At 51.0% G+C, this 13,481-nt stretch overlaps 1 protein-coding gene and 1 long non-coding RNA gene across 6 annotated transcripts in view; one reads left to right on the top strand and one right to left on the bottom strand.

Annotated features, from left to right (window-relative positions):
- Positions 1–365: 365 nt before the first annotated feature.
- Positions 366–1,752, bottom strand: LOC138683423 (uncharacterized). The gene is made up of 3 exons (XR_011322954.1): positions 1,671–1,752; positions 1,082–1,177; positions 366–719 (listed from the first exon to the last, which is right to left on the bottom strand). It is a non-coding gene; the product is annotated as an uncharacterized lncRNA (long non-coding RNA).
- Positions 1,606–13,481, top strand: part of CTIF (cap binding complex dependent translation initiation factor) — a 143,064-nt gene continuing 131,188 nt past the window's right edge. For 4 of the 5 annotated variants that reach the window (XM_069775153.1, XM_069775151.1, XM_069775150.1 and 1 more), the window contains exon 1: positions 1,607–1,731. The gene's annotated coding sequence lies outside the window, so the exon portion shown is untranslated. Of the gene's footprint in view, positions 1,732–2,401; positions 2,481–13,481 lie in introns of all 5 variants that reach the window. The other variant, XM_069775152.1, reaches the window with a different exon arrangement.

Genomic DNA, 13,481 nt, shown 5'->3' with positions numbered 1-13,481 from the left:
TTGCGGGCCGGTGTTCTCCAAAGAGGGCAATTTGCCATAAATGATTAGCTGAGATGAATTATTATCAGGTTAAAGTTGACAATCCCAGTCACGCTAGCATTTCAAAAATGGTCATTAATGCAAGAGCAGAGCCTACCCTTTTTTTTTTCCCCCAACCCTGCTCCCATACACCAGGAGCATCCCTGGGAAATCCTGGTCCTGGGGACTCCCGGCTTAGGGGCTTGGGGGGGCTGGAGTGGTTTGGGGGGGGGTGCTGGAGGAGGAGATGAGCTGGGGAAATGGGATGCGGACAGAGCTGTTGTCTGCCCCGGTGAGCTCTGCACGGCGGCTCAGCCTTCGCTGGAGCGATGCTATTGGTGCTCAGATTAATGATTAAACCGTAGTATGATCACAGATACAAATATGAAAATCCAGGCAGTTCCCCTTCGCTTAAAATACGACAAAATAAAAAAAAAAAATCTGGAGCTAAATTAACAATGTGCTCTCCCAATTATAGCCACCCTCCGGTGAATATAAGGTTGTCATGGCAACCTGCCCAGCAAACGATACGGCCAAAAATAAAGCACAGCAGGGAGAGAGATCGTCTGAATCCGATTTTGCCGTCAAAGTAGAATTAAGGTTTCTTCAGAGGCCAGCTCTCCTGGTTAATTTATGGCTGCGGTTCTTCCGTTGATGTTCATTAACGTGATCCATTTATCCGGATGAATGTTACGGCAGAGCTAGACGGAGAGCAACAAAGAATTCATGGCTAGAAATAAAGTTACCTCTTGAATATAACCCAAACAAGAAGAAAAGAGGAATGATGAGGCGGGTTGGTGGTTTTGGGAGCCTGATGGGGTAAGGAGGAGGTGGTTGAAATCTCTTGTAGGAGCGTTTCCAAGTGGGTTTGAGCAGGTCTGAAGGGGCTGAACGGATGCAGCTGGCTAGAAGGGCGTTTAAAAGGTGTTCAAATTCTGGTTTTCACATTTCTCGACGCACGAGTTTTGTGTATTTATATGGAAACGCTTGGTTTATATGGAAACGCTTGATTTATACGGAAACACTGGCGGTCTCCTTCTTTTAAGCTCAGCTTCAAACCCACCTCCTGGAGGCTCGGCTGGATGCGGCTGACCGTGGCGGAGGAGGAAGGTGGCTGGCAGAGGACGCGGTTCTGGGGCTGAATCCCGAAGGATCCAGCCTTGGCTGGCCAGGGAGATGATCCGGCGGTGGGAAAATGAGAATTACGCTGTTCCAACCCGGGAAGGAAAAAAACCAACCCCAAAACCCCAAACGAAACCCAAAGGGGGTCTGACAGCTGGGCGCTTTAATAGCCGGTGTGCGCCCCCGGAGGCGGGTGGGCTCGGCGCTCGGGGGGTTCAGCGCAGACCCCGGGCCAACCCCCCCAGCCCCGGCCCGCCATGGCCGGCCAGGCCGGGCGGCGGGGCTCGGACTACAACTCCCGGCAGGGCTCGGCGGCGGCGGGGGCCGGGCCGGGCCGGGCGCGTCACTTCTCCGGCCGCCCCGGCCCGTCCCTCCTCCGGAGAAGCCGAAGCCGGGTGTCTCCTCCCGGGCGGGCGGCGTCCCTTGTTGTTTCCCCCCCCCTTTCCCCTCCCTTCCCCTTTGGGTTCCCCCCCCCCTTTTCTCCTTCTTCCCCGTTCCCCTTTCCCCCGTTCCCCTTCCCCGCCCCTCACCTCAGCGCGGCGCCCATGAGCCTCCCGGCGGGGGTCTGACACCGCCCGGCACCGCGGCACGGTAAGGCCGGGAAGGGAAAAGGGAAAAGGGAAAAGGAAGGGAAAAAGGGAAGGGGGGGGGGGCGATGACACAGCAGCCGGCGCTGTGGCGGGAGGTGGTGTGGTGGGGGGTGCGTGTGAGGGGGGCGCGTCCCGCCTTTTGTTTCCCCTCAGAAATAATTAATAATAAAAACAAACAGGGCCGCCGTGAGGTGGGGGGGTTGTGTGAATTTTGCAGATGAAGCCCGGGTGGGGATTTGGCCTCTGGGCTCCTTTCGGTAAGCGCCTTGTATGAGCGGCCTCGTCCCGTGTGGTATTTGTTTTGTTTGGGTTTTTTTGTTGGCTTATGTTCTTCCTTCCCCCCCCTTCCTTTCGCTGACCATTTGTGCGTGGACGTGGGGGCCCCCCCCCGATATTTCTCCTCGCGAAGGCGAGCGGCGGGAAGGGCGGTAACGGGGTGGGGGGGTGGCGGAGGGACGGATTCGGGTACGGCTCTCGGCCTCTGGAAGCTTCCCAAACCGCTTCGTTAGCCCTGACGAAGGGCAAGGCTGGCCTCTCCCTCCGTCTCCTCCACCGAACACCCCCCTCCCCGCCACCCACGCCAGACAAAACGGAGAGGGAAACCCACGGGATGGAAACCCTCGGCCGGTCCCTGTCGCGATAAACATCGTTCCTCGTTACCCCCTTTTCAGCCAAGCTGGCGGTGGTCCAGGCACGGCAAAGCGCCGGGGCGGGAGGAGGAGAGCGGCGGCAACGTGCGCGGGCACAAAGGTACCGCCTGGCTCAATCCTGAGCATCTTTACGGAGCGGGGGGGCGGATACACGGACATCCCCGGGTGGGATGTCCGATGCTGCGTGGTCCAGAGGTGGGAGCATCTCCCACCTCCCGGGAGGTGTTTTCCCCATCCTTGACGCGGGGTTGGGTTTGGGTGTAGCAAGCGAGGACTCGCCAGGGAATAGATTTTATTGTTGTTTTATGATTATTGTTTTCCTGCAGAGTCACCCTGGCTGCACGTGGTCTCGGGGACCGGGGGTGACAGTGTGGGACAGCAGATGTTGGCGGCAGCGGAGCAGCCGGCGGTCGCGGGACGTTTTTTGCCGCAGCTGCCCCCAGCAATGCCGTGTGTCTGGAGGCACGGTTGCTGGGTGTCCCTGGCCTCCCAGTGCCCCAAAACTCGGTCCTTGGAGTTGTTTTTCCATAAAACGAGACTAAGATTTATCTCCCGGGGCTGTTCCCTGTGTCAGGCTCCTCCAAAGGGCTGAGACCCCCACCAGTAAGACCCCGCGCTGGATGAGGTGGCAATCCCTTTAGACTGGAAAGGGGCAGGTGCCGTTTTTCCAGCATAACGAGGAGGGCTGGAGTTCCCCGGGCCTCTCTGGAGACCTGGTGGCTCCCCTGAAATAGACCGTTTCCACGTGTCCATCTGTGCCGCTTTCATTTCCTCTTCCTCCACCACTCAGGCAGGTACAGGACAAAGCTTGAAGTCACGGCCTTGTTAACAGAAACGAAAGAGATGGGAGGAAGCAGAAGATACACTGAGCTTCCAGGCCGTTTCTCTCAACCCAAAGATAACAAAATAAGACCAGGTGATTTAATAGTCCCTCCTCTCCAAAATCTAGGAAGGCTTTTTGATGGTGGACTGTCCTCTGAGCATCCAGATGCTGCTGGGGGGTGCCACACAGGATGGAGAGGGAAGGATCCCGCTCCGCTTACGGCTTATGTGACCCTGACAAGCAAATATTTACACTTTGTCTCCAGTGCATGGAAAAAACCCATTTCATAGTGTCGAACCACGTTATTTTTCCCCGTAAGGACCATAAAGGCTTTGCTCTGCCCTTGCTGATCCTGAGGTCCAAGAGCAAAACCTCGCACTGGATTTTATTCCCTCGAGCCTTGAGTAAAATTCGTAGGCTGTGGTTTCCCCGCATTAAGTGTGTTATCTTTGGCAGAGAGATGAGCGGTGTCTGTTTTGGAAAGCTCAGGCTGTGATTGTATGTAAAGCTCTTTCCCTCCGAGCTCTCTGTCCGAGCCCTCCTTGCCATGTGGGTACTGAACCGGAGGGCTCTGCCAATTTAAGGTGTCATGGTTAAAGTGTTGTGGGACTTGTCCAGCTCTCAGGAAGCATTTTTTAAAATAATTTATAAGATCTCGTGTTGCTTTTAAAGGAAAGCAGAGGAGCAGTGGTTGTTTAGTGAAGGTGATGTGGGAATGCAGCTTGTTTTAGATGAGCTGGACGGTAAAGCTCAGCACCCAGGAGCTCCTCGGCCAACGGGAGACTGGAGAAACCATTTGCAGAGATGAATTGAACACCAGTTCTGCCTTTGCAGGGGGATGTGGGAGAGGAGTGAGCTATCCAGGGGGCTTGGCTGGCTTTGACACCTTCATTCCCGTAACTCAGTCAGCCTTGTGCACAAGTGGGATGGCAATGGTCTACTCAGGGTTCCTGAGCACCGTGAAGAATAGTGTGCAAAGCGTGAAAACATCCTTCATAGTTGTTAGCCCTTGATCCAAACTGTGGAAGGGAAGATGACGAGGTGCTAAGCTTCATCTCCAGATGTCCCTCCTTCAGCACTCTGTCTGTCTTGGAAAAGAAAAATACTCTTTTTTTTTTTTTTTTCTCTCTGAGCATCCTCATTTTGGGGTGAAGTGCTCTGTTAAGTTCACTCTGCAGTGGTCTCCTGGGGAGGACAAATTTTGCTACACTGACTCTCCCCTTCCTTTTCATTTTGGGTCTCTTTCTCCTGTTTCTCCTTGCAGCCATCATTGCTGCTGCTTGGTCTTTTCCCAGCAGGAATGGTGTGAAATTGCAGTAGTTATCACTGGTTGAGTTTTTGCCCGTAGGTCCCTGCAGAGCAGCAAGAAAACGCTCCTGGACCTTATTTAATTTCATGTTCTTGCTACTCAAGTGAGTCTTTGGGGTCCTGTGCATTTGTGAGGAGCTATACCTAAAAATATAGCAAGACCCTATGGTTTCTGTGGAAGCTGGGGGCAGCAGATGAACTATTTCAGGAGCTTTTTGGGGCACATTTAGCATATTGTGTGACTATTTCAGTGGAGCAATTAAATACTGCTAATGATTTCATTGTTCTTCAGTTTGGCAGAAGTATTAAGACATTTACGTTGCACGTGCTATTGTTAAGTTTCAGAGTTAACAGGCTGCTGCTCTGTTTGGGGTAGCTCATGGTCTTCATCAGGTTGGGGAAAGGACAGCTGTTGCTGTCTTGAAAATCTGGAAGCGTTGAGGCTTCTGGACGAGTAATCTCCATAAATGCTTGGGGATGTTCTTGTGAAACTCCTCGGAGAATGTGCAGTTCTGCTACCTGAGTATAATTAGCGCGTTACCGAGTCATCTGAAATAAAGGGCTAGTGTAGCTAACCAATAATTTTCTGTTTGTTTGGGAGACCGGCTATTTTATTTTTATTTATTTATATATATGTGTGTGCATATATGCGTAGTCATTTACAGCATAGATGCTGTGCTGGTGATCCTAAGAGAAATACGTTTGCTGCTCAGTTCAGGCTGAAGTGGGGATGACACTGGATGTTCTCAAAACTTTTGTGCATTTAACCGTCAACTTTGCTGCTGAAAAGAGAGGTTTTGTTTCTTCCACGTCTGCCTTGGGCTGTGCCATGGTTGGTCTTGGCTTGCTGGACTCTGCATCGTCCTTGCCCGTCTTCTGCAATGTAGCGGTACCCCAGCAGTGGTCAGGAAAGGGGATGGTGTCTCTATAATGGATTTGAGATCTTTGCTGGTTTGAGTTAGCCTTTGGAGACTCCTTTGAGGCAGTCCATGGACCTCTGAGGCTTTAGGGATCACAGTTGATTAGGAGTAGTCTCATGCTTACTTCAGAAAAGCCATTGCTCCTGTCTCCTCTCCTACAGAGACAATCTTTGGCCTCCCCTGTCCTGTCCCCCAGGCACGTAGCAGTCATGGTACAGGAGAAGAAAAACCTGGTTTCTTAGGTGGTAGGAGAAGCTGTGGTGACACAAGTAAACTGCCTCTGCTATCTCTGCAGGACCAAATCCTGCCGTGCTTGTCGGCCAGGAGCCTGCTGCAGGAGTATTTCGTAATGTGCAGCAATTTATCGAGGGCGTCTCCTCTGTGGCCACCAGCACTAGCTCAGCTTTGCCCTCTTCCCCAGCATGGTTGTGTCCACCGTGCTACTGGGTGGTGGTGGAAGTCATCTGCATCTCTGAAGTGGCAGGATGGAAAGGGTTATGGGTGGCATGGTGGGGAGCAGAGGTGGGCAGCTGTGTGGTGTGCCCCATCACTTGGTGTCACGTCATGTCTGGGTGACCTGAGGATGCATGCGGGTACCCACAAGCTTCTTGTTTCTCACCAGTGATTTTAACTGGCCTTAATGCAAAAAAATCCCCAACCTTCCCCCTCCCTCTGGAGCTGGCCTGGTTCTCTGGGACCGGTTTGTACAGCCTGTGCCACCCCGGGAAGGGTACACCACCGCTGGAGCCTGTCCCACGCCGAAGCAGAAGCTACAGGGAGACACACAGCTGCCACCAGCTTCCCCAGCCACCTGCAACAGGGAACTGTTAACAGGGTTTGTAATTAAATCTGAAAACCACTTTTGAACTCGTGAAATCCTGGAGGAGCTTTGTTGCTTGGCTTGCGTTCAGTGGAACCTTGGGAGAAGCTTGAGAGAAAGTTGGGAGAAGCTGGTGTTCACAATCAAGCCGTCGCCGTCCCTCTGCTGCCGGTCGCGTTGGATGATAGCTGGCATGGGAAGCGAACGGCTGGGTTGGCATGGGAAGCAAGCGGCTGGGTTGGCATGGGAAGGCTGGCATGGGAGGCTGTGGCATGGCAGCGCGGCATGCTGCAGCAGTCTGGGTCTGTGCAATCAGCTGTGCCGTGCCATGCGGCAGGGATAGCACCCAGTCCATCTCCAGGCTATCATTGAGAGAGTCTTCTACAAATAAGTAGGTACGATCCCAAGTGTTTTGCATCGTTTGATTAAATCTCACAAGTCTGTCTTTGCAAGCACAACGCTTTCGAGCTAGAACCTAAATACGCTGCAGATGTTTCAGGGGTCTCGGCCATCATGAGCATTGAGCATCTCGTTTGTGAAGCCAGAGGTTTGCCAACCGGCATGGAGCTGGTCACAGGTGGCACAGCCTTGGGTGACATCAGGGCTGGGGCAGCTGCTTTGCAGAGCTGGGCTCACCCATGGCTGTGGCTGCAAGCTGCTCCTGCTACGTGGTCCATGGAGATGTCATTTTGGGGCCACCAGCTTCTGCAGGTGGCTTTGAAGGGTGTTCAGGGGTGTGAAAACACATCTTAGTGTTTGCTAATGGGGGATCTTGCAGGAGTAATCGTGGGCTGAATTTTAAAGGGTGTTTTTGTCCTGCAGACAAGTGTGTGCTCCTGTCACCGGCGGGACTATGGTGTAGTCTAGGTCCAACCAAGCCAGCCTGAAGCAGTGGGCTGCAGATCCTGTTTTGCTTTTGGGTGCTGGCATCTCCCTCCATCACCCAGCCAGAAGCAAACCCCCTGAGCTGGAGGACTCCTGGGCACTGTGTCTGGCTGCAGGGAAGCCAGAGGGGATTTCAATAACGTGCCATCAGAAATACCATCTTGGGTGACCGGGCAAGAGAGGAAGAGAAAGCAGGAAGGGTTGTGGTTGTGCTGTGGTTGTCAGCTGGAGTTTAGTAACAGAGAAATGTTTTATGTCTAAGGTGGTGTTTGCTTTGCATGGTGAGAAGAGGTGGGGGTGGATGCCTGCACCTGCAGGAGCTGTATTCCCTTAGATCAGGGCATACCGGTGATCCAAAAAATGCCTCTTCCCAGCCAGGCAATCAGCTTGGAGGCATCTTTGATTACATTTTTCTCTGGCTCGGGAAGCCAGGCTGGCGATCCTAAAACTTGCAGCAATAATTTTTGCAGCTGGAGGCTTTACAGCAGGACTTGGAGGCTCGGGCTGCTTTTGGAAATGATTTCTTTATTTTTCTAGCTGCGTGCATATTTCATCACTGTGAGCTAGTAGATGAGTTAGGTGGAGTTTTCAGGGTCCGTGGGGTCTCACCACGATGGCTACGGATGCCTCTAGAGGAAGAGGCGGCCATGGATGTGGATGAAGAGGCTCAAAAGCTGCAGGGGACCAGCAGCATTGAGGTGATGGATGGCTTTCTCCGACAGCTTTTTCCCCTTCTTTTGAGACCAGCAGTTTCTTTCATCCTGGTGGCAGCTCTGCAATGAAACGCACAGCTTCTGGAAAACTCTTCTGGTGAATGCTGAGTTTTCCACCCCTTCCTGCATCCCTGCTCTGTCCATCCCCGTGCTGGCCTGGCGCAGGCAGAGGAGCATTTTTTCCTGCCTTTGTGGATGCTCGGAGCAGCATCAGTGGCAGGCAGGATGTCGTAGCCCTATGGAGCGCTTGGTTGTCAGCAGAGCCGCAGCATCCTTCCCTGCTTGGATGCTTTTAATGCAAAGATTCACCCCAGGGTGCAGGTCCCTCTCCCTCCCTCCCAGGTTTTGGAGCATCTGCAGAGCACACATAGTCTTTCTTGGAATTGGCTCCGAGAAAGGATGTTTGCATGGCTTTTTTTTTTTTTTTTAACACATTTGCATTACATGGGGTGAAAGATTTATTTATTGACTGCAAACAGCCACTTTGAAGCTTCTCCTCTGTTTCTGTGCTTGCTTTTTTTTTTTTAATTAACAGAAATGAGGCTTATGCACTCAGACTGGCTGTCACTTGCTATTCCTCCAGAAGCTTTTTTAACCCGGGGACTAATTTCAGCCAAATTTGACAGAGGAGTGCAGGTCTCAAAGATAAGAACTTACAGGCTGTAAGAAAGAGGGTGGAAAAGGGAAATCTAAATTTCTTCTTGCCTACAAGGAGAGGCTGCAGCAGTCGTGAGCTTGAATATGGTCTGTCTGGGTGCAAGCAGGTAGGTTAACTCAAGAGTACCTTTAATAATTCACTGAATTCTCTTTAAGGAAATAACCCAAATCTTCTTGAACATGGGGAAGGAGGAGCTGGCCGTAGGGATGCTGCCAGGGAGGGCGTGATGGGATGATGCTAGATGACCTTTAAAGGTCCCTTCCAACCCAAACTATTCTATGCTGCCACGCCGTTGTCCCAGGACTTTGTGCTTGTGCATGACCACCGAGCTTGCAGTGAAAAGCTGATTTACCTCCAGAGTCTCCTGCCTGTACTGGTATCCCACCATTCAAAAGGGTTTTCCAACCTTGCCACTTACCTGCTGGGATGGATAATCAGGTATTATACTGTTGCCGCTCCTAATAGCGGCATTTCACGTGCTGCCACCTAGAAGCTCACGTAGAGCGTTTCCACACTGAGGGGTGGATAAAATCTGTCCCTAAAAGCTTGGCCAGGCTCTGCCCATGCTCACTGCGGTCTCCCATCGAGACCGAGGTCGTGGCCAGCAGCATCACCTGGAGGAGACGAGGCAGCAGTGCGATGGCTTTTCGGCACCGTCGATGGCCTGTGAACTTGCTTTGGAGCTGGAGCTGCTGTTCAATGTGATTAGTGAACCCCTGGTTCCCAAAGGAGCCAGGGATGATGCTCTGCCCCTCTCTGCTCCTGACAGCCTTTCCCATTACAGCTGCAGCATGAGGCTGCCTTTTCTGTCCCTTCTGCTGTCACTATATGCACTTTGATTTATTTTTTTTTTTTTAAACTGGGGATTCTCTTCCTTTTTTGTCAGCTTGGAGAATGATTTTCCTTACGCTCTTCTCTATTTAGGGCTCTGGGGGAGGAAGTGACTCAGCCTTTCCCCTGCTCTGGTTTGCACAGTCATCTCTTGCTGGCTTTGCCGAGGTTTTCCTTGAGCACCTCCAGTTACGCTCGCTTCATTCAGCAGGAGCCTGTCTGCCTCCTCACCGCACGTTTTGGTGGGGAAGGGCACGGTGGGGGAGGACGAGCTGTCGGCAGGAGCTTTCCCTGTGCCAGGAGGATAGTAATGCAGCGAGGAGGACACGCTGCCAGACCTGCAGCAGCTCCAGGTCTCCTGCTCTGCTCCTCATCCATGAGCACAGACATCTGCGGAGAGGCAGGCAAGTCCAGCCAACTGAAATTTTGGGGGCTAGCCTAGTCATACTATAAAAAAATTGATGAAATTTGATGGCATGGACTCACTAGGGAGAGGAGGTGACTCCAGTTGTGCTGCTGGCACTGCTGAAGGATGCTTCGCCTAGGCACTGATGGGAGATGTCTGCGTGGATGATGGATGGATGATGACGTTTGCTCCATGCAGGACTGCTGCCAGCTTGCCTTTCACGGCAGAGCTGAACCGGCTGCTAAATACTGGGGAGGAAGCATCGCTCGCTCTCTGCAGGGCTTTCAGACGCTGCTGCTCAGCGAGGGAGTCACTAAATCGTCTGCCACTCTAAGTGATACCAGGCATTTGGCGTGCCATGTACTGTATTAAAAACGTTAGTTTCAGGTTAATTGTTCTCCTATCCTGGAAGCCAGCATGGCTGGCTGCAAACTCTGCTTCTTTCTAAAGGGGAGAAGGGAAAATAAAAAGAAGAAAAAACTCCCCAGCCCCCCAGAATCCTTCCTCTCCCCTCCAAAACCCAGAGACTGAAACCCTGAAGGCAATTGTGATCTGCTCAGGAAATTCCAACACGTGCCACTTATTCCTTTGTTTTATAAAGTTGTTGGAGTAGGAATTACCTTTGTCTCAAATTATTCTTCTCTCGAATTTTATCTTCTCTCAAATTATTACTCTCAGGAGTAATAATTTCTGTGTGATAGGATCCTTGCAGAGGATGTGTGTAGTGGAATCCTTGCTGGACAGATCTTACCTCCATGGCAGCTGTCCTTTGCTGACGGTCGGCTCTTCTGAGTGGTCTCTTAGCTCCTGGGTTGGCTCTGGCTGGGAGCAATATCTTGTGAGCCTGTGTTGCTGAAGGTTGGGCACTGTTTCTCCAGTAGCTTATGGTACTAGGTCTGTCCTCACTCTTGGTCTGCATGGTGCATGCAGCAGAGTTTGATCCCACTTTGACACAGCTGAATTTCAGCGAGTGGTGAATTTTAGGGTTCTACAAGCCTTTGGCAGAACATGGGTAACTCCAGATATGGCCTTGTTGAAGCTTGTGTGCTGTGAGCAAGGACTTCTCTGGTGGTGATAAGAGTCAAGCTTTTTTTGGTGTATATTAACACCTCATTTGGCACCAAGGATTGATACGGAACTTCACTGTGACCCTGTTGTGCCGAGTGCTTGAGAAGAACTTAAAAGCAAGGCCTTTTGGCACAATGGGTGATGGTCTCATGTCACAGGATCAGTGCCAGCAGAGCTTTTAATAGCTTGGTAATACTAGGCTTGCTCAGCAGGGCTAGACCAAGCTTCTGCAGTGTGGCTGAAGTACCTCTAAGGTACCTCCAAATGCATAGGGGCTACCTGGGAGTCCTCATATTGAACAGCTAATGCGGTTTGCTGGTAGCAAAGGTATCATGTTGAGTGCCCCAAAACAGGGCCTTGACTAGCCCAAAATCTTGGGGTAAGGAGCACAGAGACCAGGACACAGAAATTATGTCTGATCTTTATTGGGATCTATGTTGAACCAGACCTGTCCAGTTCAGCCAGATGTTTCTGGAGAAGGTGTGGTAGCCTTGCAGTAAGCAAGTTTCACCTGCCCCTCGCATTACTTACCTTCTCAAGGAGCTTTTTGCCATGGGAAGTGCACGGAGGAGGCTCTCTCCTGGTGGTGCCAGCCGTAAATACATGAGAAAAAAGGCTGGTTGGAAAGATGAAGGAGGCACTTTGGTAGGAAGCCATCTCTTTGGCCTGGTAGTCAACAAATACGGTGGTACACTGATGGGTGTGCTGGTGGTTAAGCTGTCTCTAGTAAGTAAATGTAAACACCCAGAATTTCCAGACATTTTTACAAGAAACACCAGAAAACTGAGCCCATTTCTTCTTGTAATGCCCATGTCAGATCACCCTTCTTTTCCTTCCTTGAGTCCCTTTGCCCTTGCCCTGGGCCAGCCCATTACAGCAGGTAGAGTGTGAGTGCCCAGGGGCATCATGTTGTCTTTTCTGTCTGGTTCTGGCTGTTGTGAGACAATACAGGCATTAAAGTCAAGTTTTATGGGAAGTGCTTTAAACTTGCTTCACGGTAAGGTGGTGTCTGATGTAGTGAAAAAAATTGTAATTGAGGAGTTGTGGAAATTTAGCAGCCAAGGTGAATATTTGCATGGAGTTGTAGGGTGTGCTGGGAAGCCTGAAGTTGGCCATCACCTAGAAATGCTTCAGTAAGCCAACTTAGGTTTTGCTTGCTTGTGTTCATCTTTTTTTCTTTTCTTTTAAGAAACCCAACCAAACAATGAACCTGTCAGAGGCCGTTAGTTAACCAATGTGGTGGTTGTAAAGCATCCAGTGGTGTGACTCTCGGATCCGTCTAACTGGATGTCAAGCAGTGGATCTGTTGGCGAGCCCTCCCCTCCATCCCTTAATGCTTCCGACCTTTTCCACATGTCTACAAGCGTTACACTGAGCTTGACGGGAAGTGTCAGCTGGTACAGCCTTCCTCTCCTTCTCTCCATAGGCTAGTAAGCCTCAGACTGTAATTTTCCACTTATTTCCTTAATTCTGTGTGTTTATCCACTTTATTACAGTAGGCACATCCATCGCATGCTTTCAGCTTCTCTCTTCTCGGGTCTCTTCCACATCATCCAGTGACACAAATGAAAAGCTGTAGCCTTGTCCTCACAGCACCTACACAGCTCAGGCCATATTAGCTCTCTTTTGAGCATCTCTGCTTATTGATTAAAGCATTAGAAGGAATGTCAGCTTGGAAGCAATGGGTTTGATTAGCCAATTATTTTAACAAAAAAGCAGTGAACTTTGATTCAAAGTGCATGAGAAACTGTAGCCATTGTTTCCTAATGTGCTGGAAGGAGGTCAGAGCACATAACCAAATGAGGGCATCGGTTGGGAAGCTGACGAGAGGAGTTTGCAGGCTGAACATGAGCATCATGCACGAGGTCTTCTGTGTGACCTAGGAATATGGAAAAATATTTGTGTATATTTAAGGGGGGGCTGCTGGATTTTGGCTAGTGAACTGTAGTAACTGCAGGAACTTCATGGTTGCATGAAGCATGTACAGGACAGTTGAGTCTGTAGGATGCTCTTCTTGTATGAAGATTGGGTTTAACTCCTATCAGTCAATCAGCAAAGTACTGATGTCCTGGAAGGACTTCATGTATTGGTGGACTACTCGGAAGTTGGCTGGTGGGAAAAGCTTGCTGGTATCAACACAGCTTGTTGGAGGAATAGCTGTGTGGTCTGAAAGCGTGAGGCTTCACAAAAGCATCTCGTACTGTTGGTTGGTGTGTGGGTTGCCCTGAGCTGTCCAGGGAGCTGATGTGTGTCATAGGGGCAAGTGGGAATATTGGTGAGGTGTTCACAGAGAAGCAGCTTAGAAAAAATTTTGGAGAGACCAGCGAAGGAGTATCTGCCTCCACTGTTAACAAAAGCAAGTGGCTTCTGGAAGGTAGGTGTTTGCTTCAAGTCACCATCTGGAGGGAGACCCTAAAACCCAAGCAATAGGTGACTGGTTTCTGTCTTCTGGATTGGAGGTGGGGCCCCTGTGTTAGACAGCCAAATTGGAGACAGATGATGGCTCTTGCCTGGTGCAGATGGGGAGGAAAAGAGAAGAGGGGGGATCAGGGCAGTGAGCACATCCTCCTCTTTGGTCTCCCTTTCCTGTTTGCTTGGTCTGGTGTCAAACATCTGGATGTGAGCTCAGTCTGGCTTCTGGTCTAGGTCTATAGCTGGGGCTCTTTTAA

The sequence above is a fragment of the Haliaeetus albicilla genome, chromosome W (assembly GCF_947461875.1).
Source record: "Haliaeetus albicilla chromosome W, bHalAlb1.1, whole genome shotgun sequence".
NCBI lineage: Eukaryota > Metazoa > Chordata > Aves > Accipitriformes > Accipitridae > Haliaeetus > Haliaeetus albicilla.
The sequence above is the reverse complement of the archived record's forward strand: the minus strand, read 5'-3'. Positions and strand labels throughout refer to the sequence as shown.